At 32.6% G+C, this 11232-nt stretch overlaps 1 pseudogene; it reads right to left on the minus strand.

The window, feature by feature from the left end:
• Positions 1-3813: 3813 nt before the first annotated feature.
• Positions 3814-6639, minus strand: LOC120193031 (annotated as a pseudogene).
• Positions 6640-11232: the final 4593 nt, after the last annotated feature.

The raw sequence follows: 11232 nt of genomic DNA on the forward strand, positions 1-11232 counted from the left end.
GTGTAGTCTCTGACTTTTTAGTGCTATCATTGTCTTCTTTTCTTTGTAGTTTATCCTCTACAAAGATAACATCCCTACTGATGATCAATTTGCGGGCAGTGAGATCCCACAAGTGATACCCCTTGACTCTATCAGCATACCCCAAGATTTGCATTTCCTGGATTTTGGATCCAGCTTTGAGATTTCTTGGGAGTTGTACATCACGTACATAATACTTCCAAATATATGGAGGTTTGAATAATTCAGTTGGTTTACCAGTCCACATCTCCATTGGTGTCTTCAGCTCTATTGCAGTTGATGGAGCTCGATTAACCAAATAACAGGCGGTATTGAATGCTTCTGCCCATAATGATTTTTCTAGGCCTGCATCCCTCAACATTGCTCTTGTTCTTTCTAACAAGGTTTTGTTCATCCTCTCTGCCACTCCATTTTTTGAGGAGTGTTTGCCACTGTGAACTGTCTTTTGATGCATTCTTTCCTGCAAAAGTCATCAAATTCTTCGCTTGTGTATTCACCTCCATTATCTATTCTGAAACACTTGATCTTATTTCCAGAATCAAGTTCCACCCGCGCTTTGAAGATTTTGAAAGTTGAAAACACATATGACTTCTTCTTAATAGGATACACCCAACATCTCCTAGAGTAGTCATCAATAAATGAGACAAAGTATTTTGCTCCACCTAGGGATGTAACTGGTGCTTGCCATACGTAAGAATGAACTAATTCTAGAACATTTTTGCCTCTAGAATTTGACGTGTTGAATTTCAACCGGTGCTTCTTACTTGTTTTGCAATGCTCACACAAGGTAAGTGATACCTTTGTTAAGCCTGGAAGTAGGTTTTGCTCCACAAGGACTTTCATTCATTGTTCTGACATGTGTCCAAGTTTCTGATGCCATAGCATTGCAGAATTTGAACTACATGAGGCAACAGAGGCTTCTGCTTCTAGCAAAGTCTCTCCCTTCAGCATGTACAAGTTTGCAGCTATCTTTTCGCCTTTCAGCACCACAAGCGCTCCATGGAACACCTTCATGATTCCTTTTCGTGTTTCAAACTTGCTTGCATTATTATCCAACAATCGTAGGATAATAAATTTTTATTCAGGCCTTTCACGTGACGCACATCTCGAACAACTTTAATTGTTCCATCATACATCTTCAATTTGATGGTTCCCACGCCAATGATCTCTAAGGCATGAGCATTGCAACTATACACAGATCCTCCTGAGACAGGTTCATACTGATGGAACCATTCTCTTCTTGAGGTCATATGATATGTTGCTCCTGAATCAATGAGCCTATATATCTGCAAATCTTTTTCTACCTTCCACGGTGGTTGACGCTTCACAACATAGAGCATCTCCATCATCTGAAGTGTTTGCGGTATTGCCTTGTGGATTGGAGTTTTTATTTAGACTCCAACAATCCTTCTTTAAGTGACCCTTCTTTCCACAGTTGTAGCACTTTAAATTTTTCTTGCTTCTCGACTTCGATCTACCATGTTTGTGACTGCTGCTTTGGCCACGTTCTGTTGATCTCCCTCTCATCGTTGTCATCGTTGTTAACGCTTATGCTTGTTGCAGATTTACTTGTCTGTCTTCTTTGTTTTTGCGCCGATTTTCTTCTTGTAGAACAGCAGTTGCAACGTCATCGAAGACTAGACTGGTGACATTACTGATTGTCAAGTTGATGATGAGTTGATCATACGAATCCGGTAGACTTTGAAGTAGAAGTTCAGCACGTTCTTGTTCTCCTATTTTACAGCTTAAAGATGTAAGCTGAGAAAATAAAGTGTTCAGTGTATTTAAGTGCTCCGTCACTGAAGTAGATTCTAGCATACGGAGAGAGTACAATTTTCTCTTAAGGAAAATTTTATTGTGTAGCGATGTGGCCTCGTACAGTTTGGTGAAATGATCCCATATCTCCTTAGCTGTCTTTTTCTCCTCGATGCTTGACAATACTTCATCTGCTAATGCTAGATGAAAGTTTGCGATAGCATTCCCGCCCATTTCGATCCATTTGTTGTCATCTGTGAAATCCACCGGCCTTTCACTGATAGCTGCTAGACAACCGTCTTTCCTCAGGATGGCCTTCATCTTCAATTTCCACAATGAGAAATTTCTCCCATTGAATTTTTCAATATCAAATTTCGTTGCCATAGCTTCTTTTACGGATAGCTCCCACTATTTCACTATCGTGAATAGTTCTCTGGAACCTTCAAAAAATGGGTAATAACTTCTTATGTTGGAGGATCCACCTTTTGGTGGCAACCACAAAGACAATAAGCAGATATTACACACTCTAATCTAGCTCGGATACCAATTGTTGCGGAAGACAACTATCGGATAGAGCAAAATCGCAACTGATAATTTGAGAAAATAAAAATGAAGATAAAAAGAGACAAAATTTACGTGGAAAACCCCTAAAAAATTTAGGGTAAAAACCACGGGCAACGGTAGAAGAATTTCACTATGAGAAAATAGGAATTACAACCTCTCTCGATCTACCAAGGAGAAAACAATGATAATTCTCTCTTGATAAAAAGGAGAAAACAACTCTCAAGAAACTCTCTAAATTCTCTCTAGTGTTGGAAGAAAGCTAGAATGCTTTGGGATGGTTTTGAAGCTAAATGAACTAGGGTATTTATAGTTGAAACTTAAGGACTAATTTGTAAATACCCTAAAATATAATGACTAAATGTGTAGTTGTACCTTGCTAATTTTCAACCATTTTAGCAGCCCAATTTGAACCAAAATAGCAGCCGACTGCTGCCACTTAAATTGACAATTATTTTCAACAAGAACCTGTCTTATTTGAAAGTTTTTTTAAAGTATATTTTAATAATTTAGAGTTATGGCTTGTTTAAATTTCAAATTTTCATTTCACTAGATTAAATGATCGTTCAATCTAGAACCAAATTATCATAGGATGAAATTTCAATTCAATTCAATTCAATGTTACAAACCAAATTTACCTACATCAAAGATACCCTTGAACTCAGCTAGGAAAACATGGTCCTTTTTCAAAAGAAAAAAGGAAAATAATGCAATCAGTACTTGATTTAGAACAAAATTAGCCCAAACCTCCCTTATACTCTTCCATTCTCGTAACCTCGTACTTTTATGTTTCACCATTTTCAACCACAGAGAACAAAAAAAAGGTGGATTCGATAAGCTTACTATACATTAAGATGATTCTCCTTGGCTGCTGTTCGATGTTGTCGTAGGTGGATTCGACCGTTTTCAAACCAGTATGATCGAGTTTATGCATCTCCAAGTAACTCATTATCTTTCCAAGGATGAAATGCCATGGCAATATTCATCGATGTCCGAAGATGGCCCAAGAATTTGTGGAACACCTATGAATTTCTCGGATTCTTATAGCCGGTGTACTAGTCTTGTTCCCCTCCCCCCACCCCCACCCCCACCCCCAAGTCGATATCAAAGACCATCAAGCAGTTTCTTCTCGGCTCCGTCGACTAGTGTTTCATAACCTTTGCACAGGAATGTCGGTGCTGTCATTCATTCGCCACTCTTCCGAGTTACGGAAGGCAGGACTGTTGCAGTCCATAGATGAGAACATGGCATTCGGGTCCGTCCGTTGTTTGAATTTCCATTTGATTCGGAGCAAGAAAGAGAGGTTAATGTGTTAACGGCCATTCTCATTTGTGAAGTCCGTTGATGATAATAGGGAAAATCAGGTTGAGTGTTCTATTCTACAGACCCCAAAGCCTGATCTTAGTAAGCGATATTATGTTTTAGTCAAAACGGGTGCAAGCAACTTGAAGTAAAGCTATACTTGACGTTTATAAAAGCTTCCATAAAGTGTGCTTTTATAATCATAAAATCTACAACAGGGGAAACAGTGCAAAGTAATGCCGAATAGAATCACTGTTCTAATTATAGTTTAACATCAGAAGGAAGTTCTTTAACTAGAAGCAGAAGTGTTCAAGTCAAACCAAGGCCTGGCGTTGCTGCTCAAAGATCCTCAAAGGCTTAAAATTTAAACACTAAGCTGATCCACCAGCACTAGGAGTAAAACCAGTGCTCGAAAATGTCAGATGAAACTTCACCGTTCTGCTGCAGCACCCAGGACCAAGTGAAATACAGTGATCTAAGAAGATGCAAATGTTGATAGGATGTTCTTCTTGAGAGTGAATTCATCAGCTTTTGCTGGGCTTATTGACTGCGTCAAGAACAAACAAGAAACTCATGGTTCAAAAGCTCTTATCATAGTTCCAGAGTGAGTTCACATCAGCTTAAAAAATTGAAACTGTCAAACATCATAGATACGGAAAAGATGACTCGGGACACCACTCAATGTACCTCTTATTAAAACAGTAAGTCTTACCTTATCAAGAATTCGCTGCAGTCGCTCAATTTCTTTCTTGGGATAATCAGCACCTTTCTCTAAACAGCTTTTAGCAGCTTTCAAGTATATCTTTCCATACCTGCATCCGGCAAGATGAACAATTATACATAGAATAGTAGTCCTTGGACGCAAATTTTAAAATGTACATAGAATTGACTTCTTCTCCTTCGGAGCTGAATATTGAAAAACTAAATGAATACCTCATAGTTGAACCCGTGAACTTCTCAACTTCCTCTTCAATCTTAGAGAAGACTGATTTCTTCTCATCGGCACTAGCAGCTACAAACTCCTTCACTATTGCATCCAAACTTGACAAAATGCCAGCCTGTGTAAAAAAAAAAAAGAAAAAGAGGAGAACAATTAATCCATTTAGAAAGAATTGACAATGTCAAACAAGATGTACCAGTACCAACACGCATATGAGCCACCAACCTTTGAAGTTAGCTGCCCTTTTGCATCACGACTGGTGCCACATTTCTCATTGATGAAAGTAACAAAGTCATCTAAATCCCTGCCACCCTCGTAGTTTTCACCAGCTTTGTTGGCCTTTGGGAAGAATTTCAATGTTGGAAACCCACTAATTCCATACCTGCAAAAAAGCATAGTCCTTAAAACCCATTGATATGTCCCTAACTGTTAACAAACACTGTATGAAAGAAAACCAAGCTTATTGGATAAATCCATGCTTACTTTTCAGCTAGATCCCTGTATTTGTCAGCATCCAGATTAGCTACCACTACGCCTTCTTCCGAATTAAACGCTGTTGCTACCTTTTCATAGGTCTGTCGCGACAAAAACATAGGTTTAGAATGTATATCACCATGAAACAAAATACTCATGCCTACTTTATTAAGCAAAGATAAAGATGCTTACAGGAGCAAGGTTTTTGCAATGGCCACACCTGGCAGAAAATCAACCCAGAACTTGTTCAAAACGAGTTAATAGAGAAGATGGAAGCAAAACCAAAAGGCCTGTAAACTTCGTTTTCCTTCTGAAACAGTAATATTTCCAACCCAAGAAAAATAAGCACATGCTTACCAAGGTGCATAAAATTCAACCAACACATCTTTGGTTTCATCAAGGACAATCTCATCAAAATTATCAGCATTAAGCACTGCAACATTGGATGGCAAAGTGGCTAACTTCACATTAGTCCCTATAATACAATATATCAGAGCTTAGCAAAATAGTAGAAAGTTTTTGACCTCTAAGCATCAATCTACATTCAGAAATTCGACCACACACAAGACAGAGGTATTGGAAGAATCTCCTAGATTAAGGAAACTTGTACAAAGGAAAAAGAAATATGCACCTCCTTCAGAATTCACATATTCAGCCAATGCCTCAGCAGTTCGTGGTCCTCATACCTGGATAAAACAATTTTGATCAATTAAGCATTCTTTAAATAAAATGTTGATATGACTAAAGGAAACTTAACATGAAACATTATCAAACTTTCACAAGAACTGTTTCTACATGTTAATTAATACTCACTTTTTAGGTTCCAAAGAGCCTTTAGCAAACCACTGAATAGTTGGGTAGCCTTGAACACCATATTTGCTGCATAGGCTCTTATGTTCATCACAATCCACCTAAGCAAAAATAACTTCACCATAGTAAACTTTTTCACAATTACACAAGCCCTGATGATTAAATACATTAACATCCAAAGCTGTGTGATTAAAGATCGCTAACCTTTCCGATCAATACAGACTTAGCCTTCTTAAAACTTGCCCCGAGCTTCTCATACTCGGGAGCTAGCTTCTTACAGTGTCCACACCTGTGGTCGAAAAAAGCAATATATATTCACAATATAACTAGCTCGAACTTAATTTTTTTTCTATGTTCATAATCAGAAATTAGATCACTGGACTGAAATTTCATCAAATTCTAAGCCAACAAAGAAAACAGCTAAAACAAAGCCCAAAATAATAGAGAAAACAATCGACGTTCTCCTATGAACTGCTTAATGTAGATCTAACGGATATTAACGAGGATCTAGTCTAAAAACAGCTAAAACATGAAGTGTAAACTTTAATCTAACAGGGAAATAGAAAAACGATAGGCAATGGAGAAATTATTTACCAGGGAGCATAGAACTCGACGAGAGCTCCTCTATCTTGACCAACTTCCTTATCGAAGTTCTCCTCTGTTAGTACGACGACGACGTCGGCCAAAGCTGATGCTAATAACAAGGCCAAAGTTCCAAAGGCTAACCAGATCTGAGACTTCATTTTTGTTTTTGTTCGAATTTTCTTCTACTTGCTCTGGTTTCTTTGTTACTATTCTCCCAGGCTGATACATTTTTATATTCGCAAATGGCAGATAGCAGATTTTTGTTTGGGTTAACTACACAGTTGATTACTTATCTTTTAGTTTTATCCACTTTTGCTTACTAATTTCAAAATACATAAGATATGGTCACTTGTGTTTTTAAGTAATTAAGATATGATGCTTCGTTTTTATTTAATTAAGACGTGGTCACTCCGAGTTAATTATCGTTAACAGTTGTTAAATATTTGTATATAATCACACATTTAGTCCATGTTATTACATATTCTTTCAATTTAGTCATACTTTTAATAAATTAAAATAAATTTAACCATCTAATCGAACGATGCCACATGTCTAGGTTTCTGGGTAGAGCATGAGTCACAAAATATTGGTTAACCAGGTACCTTCTGACTCGGTACCCGATTTATTATATATTTTCATTTTTATTTTATATTAAATTTTTATTCACAATCCTCAAATTATTTCACTCTAACATTCTAAAATCCTAATTTCTTAAATTTTAACGCTATAATATTTTAAATTCTTGATTTCTTAAATCATTTCACATTAACATTCTAAATTATTTTTAAAATATTTATTTTAACTTCAAAACATTTATAATTTAATTTTATTTATTTTAAATTTAATAAATTTTATTCAATTATGTAATTTGAATTTTTTAACTTTATGTGTGGATTATATATATTATAGACTTTTAAATTTTATAATTTTTTATATATTTTTTAAAAAATAATATAATTTAAAGAAAAAATATAACTTTATATATATTAACTTAAAATATTTTTATAATAACTTATTTAATATATTTTACTATTAACTTAATTTAAAAATATTTTATTTTTACCTTCATTTCAAAATATATAATTTATTTTAATTTATTAAAAGTATGACTAAATTAAGAGAATATGTAAATAATATCGACCAAATGTGTGAATATATCAAATATTTAACTGTTGTTAATGGCTATTAGCTCTAGGTGACCAAATGTTGTTTAAATAAAAATGTAAGTGACTATATACTATGAATTTTGAAATCATTGACAAAAAATGTACAAAACTAAAGATAAGTGACTAACCATGTAGTTAACCGTTGTTTTTCCTTGAGATTTTTAATAAAATACGGTTAATTTTACCTAACATCCAAAGTACTGCCTAAATTTTAAAGTATTGTAATTAATTTTTTTTAAATATTTATATAAGTTAATTTTTTTAGTTTATTTGTTAACTAGGATATTAATTATTAATATGGATATGGTGTGAGTTAAATTATAAATATTTATAAATTATTTTTGGAATTAATAGTTGAATTTGATGTATCATAGAAAAATAATTTCATTAAAAGTTATTGTTATTATTTTCATGTTAAATTCAAATTTTTATATAGTAATATACATTTACAATTTGATCTAAATAATTTAAATATATTAATAGAAATATTTTATTAATATAATATGATTACTTTTAGTATAACTAAAATCTATTGATATTTGGGATCAATTTAAAAATTAAATCAAATGTTTTGGTGCAATTAATTATGTATCTAATTTAATGATGATGTGGCACTTTTTAGGTGAAATAAAAAGACTCAGTGGTATATGCGTGGCATGATACGCTCCATGCCCATTGGTGAAGAGTCGGCTCAGTGATGTATTTCTAATGACATGGCATGCTGTGATTCGTTAGACCGTCGTGGAGGACATAGGCTTGGAGCCGGCTTAGTCTATTTTTTTGGAGATAAACTATATTATATACAACGGAGCTTTTAATTTTTTTTCATTATAACATTAAAATTTAACTTTAACTTGATATTATTTTTCTGTTAAATATTAACAATAAAAAATTCTATAACGTATATCACATACCGCAACGTATCATTAAAGCGATATATTAAAATATATCATAAATAAATTTGTCTTTATTATTTAATATTAAAAAGTGTGAGGATTTATTTAAAATTAACTATTAATTAAAATTTAGTTTTGTTTTTAATAGAATTATATTTAAATTATGGTTTTTATTAAAAAAATAATAATTAATTTAAATAATTTAATTTATTTAGAATTAAAATTTGTAAATTATTTAAGTAAAAAATGATAGTCACTGTTGGAAACTTTAATTTACCGGAAAACTCACTGAAAAACTCGTCGGACAATAATATATTACAAATCCAATGCTTCCATTTGTCATCGCCTGGCTCACCGTCGCCCATTAATCACTCAGCAATCGCCTAACAATCAACCGCCCAGGAAAAACTCAACAGAAAAGTGGTCGGCGTCCCTCTGCTTCAATTGAATTGCTTCCGCCGGCGCCCCTCTGTTTCCATTGGATTGCAGGAAGACGAGAGGTAGTTTTAATTTTTAATGGTAAAATTACATTCTAACCCCTATTTGTATTTCATTTCAAATGGTTAAATTCATGAAAATTCCCTATACTTTATCCTATTTATATTTTAGACAAACTTACGTTTCTGTTTTCTAACCCGGCTCTTAACCTTGTGGTCGTGGGATCGAGTCTCACGGTAGGCAATTCATAATGCTGGAGGTCTCTCACGGAAGTTGTTCTCAACCTAGTGTTGGGGCAACTTTCTATCCTACCTGCCCCTTACCCTATTACATATGGGAATAGGGTCAACTAATTTTTGTTTCCATTGAATTGCAAGAAGGTGAGAAGTAGTTTTAATTTTGAATGGTAAAATTACATTCTGATCCTCTATTTGTGTTTTAATTGAAATGGTTAAATTGCATGAAAAAAACCCTCATACTTTCTCTTATTTATATTTTAGACAGACTTACGTTTTTGTTTTAATAGACATAGCTAAATTACACTACCCTATACTTTTGTTTTAATTTAAATGATCAAATTGCATGCAAACCCCCTCTCTTTCCCCTGTTTAGATTTTACACTTCTAGGTTTTAAATCTTCTATAATTTTTACTTTATTTGTATTTTGATAATTAATTTTGAATACTCTTTGATTTTAATTAACAATATTATTAATACTTTATTTTATTCATTATTTTTATTAGCATTAATTTCATATAATTTGTTATCATTAATCTTAGCAAATTGATACTTAATTTTACTTAATATTAATTGTGATTATTTGAATCATGATAATATTAATTTTGATAGGTAAATGTTAAAATTGATCATTAATTTCAATTTTGATGCTTAAATTTATCTTGGTTTTCTTTTTTATCATTGCTTTTGATTAAATATTAATTTTGATACATAATTTTGACTTGCTATTATAACTATTTGATGGATCTCAAATTGACTCATTCAAAACAAGTAAAAAAAAAAGGAGTGTAAGATACATCTCAGTATGAATTTAGAAAATATCAAAATTAAGTTACATTCATTATGATTAATTGAAAGAGTTATGTATGTTTAGTGAAGTGGTTAAAATGTTAAATTTCTCGTCATGAAATTTAATTTTTATTTATTAATTGTAACAAGTTTTTGTTTATACTTTATGTAATGTTTATGTTGTTAACTTAATGAATTTTTTCATGGTTCTATATTTTGTATAATTATTATTTTTTACAAGTATTATTTATTTTATTTTTATGTAAGAAGGAGTTGAAGTTGTACATAAGAAGGAAAGGCTAATAAATCTTTATAATATTGCAAACAAGTTAGATACCATGATTGATTCAATAAAAAAAATTAAAACTGCAGTTGTTTGCATGATTGGTCTATTTGAAAAAACACTTAAGGATAAATGTTTAAATAATAGACTACATGGGGAAGATTTACACAGTAGATCATTCAAGAAAAAGGGATCAAACAATAGATCAAAAGAGAAAAGTGTAGATCATTGTTCATTGAAGAGTAAATGTTTAGATAATGGATCGCACAAGGAAGAACGATTAAGTATTGAGCCCTTGAAGGAGAAAATTGATAGTTCTAATAGAAAAGTGTGTAACTCTCCGTTTATCAAATTTTATCCTGAGTATTCTTCTCCTCCATTGCAACCTAGTGGTAAAAGAAATCTTGATGTTAGTTTTGAAGATAGTGTCAAGTCGTCTACTAATGTTTACCAAAACTTCCTAGTGAGATTATTAACTTTCAGTTTGGTGAGAATTAATTTCCTAATCAATTAGTCATGCTGAGGAAAACTCCAATAATTAAAAAAGAGATGAAAAAAATATCAAGTAATCACAAGACATCGTTAAAGAGAAGATTCTCAACAGAAAAAGAATGTTATATCATTTGTTGCACTTCCAAATTCTATTGATGATCTGAAGATAATGAATTAGACCATGAAAAGAAAACTCGAACTCGTAATAGTACCATAATGATGAGTATAAATTATATTTCATTGTATATATTTTTAATAATTGATTGGTAAATATTAATAACTGTAATAATTATATATAAATCCAAGGAGAATACAATAAATGTCATGTTAATATAGAGGCGTCAACGGTTAAAGGTTATAAACAAGACGAGGTAGTAGCATTTTGAAATTATTATAGTTACTGAAATTGTGTTATTGTTTGTAAATATTAATGTACAAATATTTGTTAAATATTTTATATTAAATATTTGTTTTTTTAACACCCTA

This window comes from Hibiscus syriacus, unplaced genomic scaffold, assembly GCF_006381635.1.
Source record: "Hibiscus syriacus cultivar Baekdansim isolate YM2019G1 unplaced genomic scaffold, ASM638163v2 tig00116984_pilon, whole genome shotgun sequence".
Taxonomy (NCBI): Eukaryota; Viridiplantae; Streptophyta; class Magnoliopsida; order Malvales; family Malvaceae; genus Hibiscus; species Hibiscus syriacus.